The sequence below is a fragment of the Pan troglodytes genome, chromosome 21, assembly GCF_028858775.2.
Source record: "Pan troglodytes isolate AG18354 chromosome 21, NHGRI_mPanTro3-v2.0_pri, whole genome shotgun sequence".
NCBI classification, from domain to species: domain Eukaryota; kingdom Metazoa; phylum Chordata; class Mammalia; order Primates; family Hominidae; genus Pan; species Pan troglodytes.
The window spans coordinates 21,274,423-21,277,579 of NC_072419.2; the positions used below are offsets into that span (position 1 = coordinate 21,274,423).

The window sequence follows — 3,157 nt, forward strand, 5'->3', positions numbered from 1 at the left end:
CTGTCAGTAGGAGTGAGAACTTTCCTGTCTTCATTCCTCCAACCTCAAAAGAAGCAAAGTGAGAACACAGCCCAGCCATAAACCATCAACAGTGACTGTGATTGTTTGGGCCAGGGGTTGGGGGTAGAATTACTCAGGGACAGGGGACTATGTAACAGAGCTTAAGCATCAAGATAGAGGCAGAGGAGAATGAAGAGTCAAAATTGTTTATAAGTTGTCAGGATGTAGTGAGGTCTTAGAGTGAGGAGTAGAAAGATTGAAAACTAGGTGACTGGGTGAGTGAAGACCTGAAACTAGATTAGATTTAAAGGCTTCTGCCACCCTCTCTTCCCCTTTACAATTTCAGAGTCAGCTACAGATTCAAGTTCACCTAAGTAGGATTGCTTGGTAAAGAGCAGGCATTTCACTCACTGGAAGGCTTTGTAAGAAATAGCTCATTTTTTCTGCCATTCTTTTTGCCCCTGAGGCTCTTGCTCGGGTGGAAGGAGGGAGGCCAAGGGAGAATCTCAGGAGAGTATGGGAGCAGATTAGAGTGGTATGATAGAGGTTCTCAGGCAGAGACAAAAAAAGGATCTCAATCTTGGTGTGCCTCTGCTCCTATCTCTGTTGTTATAATGGGAAAAGTTTGAACGTCAAATGGAAGAGAAAGTGAACTTCTAGAAGGGATGTCAATAGAGGAGCCTCTCCTGCATGTCTACTAGGACAGTATCCACGTGTAATAAAGTCAAACCAAGGTGGTCTTTCTGGATTTGGCTTTTCTGACAGTTTCCTGAGAATTGTCTCAGGAGGAAAGGATGCAGTTCTCAAATGTTTCTTTGGAGGAAGCCATATACCTGTCTAAGGAAACCATTATAATCTTAGAAATGAGCTTTTGTACCAGATGTACCACATATACAAGATTCTCATAGGAGGATCCTTGATGAGCCTTTCCTTCTCCTGTCTTGAGTGCTCTTCTCCCCTCATTTAACCCAGTTAGTTCCTACACGCCCCTTAGCATGCCCATGTCATGTGCTCACGAAAACCTTTCCTGAACATGTTTCCCAGTCAGGCTAGGCCAGACCCTGAGATAGAAGCACACTCAAAGCATATTTTGCTGCTGCTTTTCATTATTTTTACTCTCTGTCACAATTTGAAGTACATAACTCATTGGGGAACTCCTTTTTAAATGGTTGTCTTCCCCTTCAAGAAACCATCTCCATCAAGACAGAGACTATGAATTAACCACTGTATCCAGTGCCTAGTTCAGTGCCTAACACTTAGTAGGTCTTTGTAAATATTTGTCACGAACTATCAAGAAGCAGAAATTTTGTATCTTAACATGTCTTTGTAGGGAGGTCACCTTTAATGCATACCTTTGACTATTAAGAAACTTAAGTAGTGCACAGAGAAGATGTAGAGAACTGTTAAATAAAATAAATTGACTTAAATGTATCATTGCTTACTATAAGGGTGGACTCTAGAAAGCCTTTATATCTCAAGAAATTTGCCTAGTTCTATGTCAAAATTGTATTAGTACCTATGAACTTTCCAAATTAGTTAATGCTGTTTTGAGTTGAATTGGCTTTAGAAATTCTAAAGTGGAGAGCTGCCCTTGGCTTGCTGCATTGAGCAGACTACAGTTCTTAGGTAGGAGGCAGGAATGGCCCTGAGGAACAGTCAGCATCTCTGCCATCCATGCACCACGGTGGTCTAGAGCAACTGAGAAAACCAGATGCCTCCATAGAACCCACAGGTGTAGACATTAACAATAGGACACTGTGGATCTTTGTGTTGATTTCAGCCACCCACCCAAGTCATTAATTTATAGTTTATGCCCTTCACAAAGGAAATGGTTTTGCTAACAAATCTCTTATGATTTCATCTATTTGTCTTTTCCTCTTTGTGTTTTGTCTCATACAAATAATAGTTAACATAGTGACACAAACACCACTAAAATACTTCAGTATTTTTCTCAGGACTTATTCATTTTACCTGGAAGGAAATTGCCGTATAACCCATGCCATTAGAAAATTAAAAATGCAACCATTTCTGCAGCTCGTACGTCATATGCTATGTAATGAAAACGTGCCTAGCCTCCTACTCCCTTGTATTTGCCAACAGAACTTAAGCAAGTTCTGTCTGGGCTGCACTCACACTTTCTTAGTGCCAGGGAGATGATTGGATATAAATTACATAGCTTATATTTCCTAAACTACTAAAAAGAAAGGGAAAAACAGAAAAGGAAGGAAGAAAAGGAAGGAAAAAAAGAAAAGGAAGGAAGGAAGGAAGGATCTCTAAGTGTGTATCACCAGAAGCTTAGAGAGATGATATTTTAACTGTAGAAAATTCTCGAAGATTAATCTACTGTATCATGATTCTTTGAACTTCAAAGTATACCCCCAAAATATAATATGTGAACAGTTGAGTACTATTGCATATTTCAGTCAAAACTAAAAACAATAATCTGTAACTGAATATGTAACTTAGAAAATATCAATATAAATTTTAATCTAAATGATCTGTTTATTCCTTTCTCAAATAATGACTTCATTTTAGTAATATGAGAGTGTTTTATTTACTCATATAGGCATACATAAATAGATTTTAAGCATTATTTGTGATGAGGCATAAACATGAATCTTCTAATAGAAAGTGGTACCTTGGGGTAAATTTTATTAGGGAAAGATTTCACTTATGTGAGCTATCAAAGTGATCAAATTCATGGAAACAGAAGGTAGAATGGTAATTACCAGGGGCTAGGAGGATGGAGAAAAGAAGAGTTGTTTAATGTGTACATAGTTTCAGATCTGTGGGAGGAAAATGTTCTGGAGATCTGTTTACAAAAATATGAGTATACTTAACACTTCTGAACTATACACTTCCAAATGCTTAAGATGGTAAATTTTATGTTGTGTGTTTTAATCACAATTTTAAAAAAGAAAAGAAATATTCATAAGAAACTTGAATATTCTTCTAGTTTTGCAAATTATCCTTATTGTTTAGCCTCTTAATTGTATATCTTACAAAAATCTAGATTTAGAATACAAAATTATTATGTGTATTTTATCATATAAACTCATTTGAGATGTTAAATGATTTAGAAACACTATAAAATTATAGACAGTTTGTAGTCACCTTTTCAAAGTTAGTTAAAACAGTGTTGATGTTTCTCTGAATA

At 37.0% G+C, this 3,157-nt stretch overlaps 1 protein-coding gene across 9 annotated transcripts in view; it reads left to right on the plus strand.

Moving 5' to 3' along the window:
* The window catches only part of MACROD2 (mono-ADP ribosylhydrolase 2), a 2,047,165-nt gene that overhangs the window by 747,197 nt on the left and 1,296,811 nt on the right, over window positions 1-3,157 (plus strand). The window lies entirely within an intron of this gene.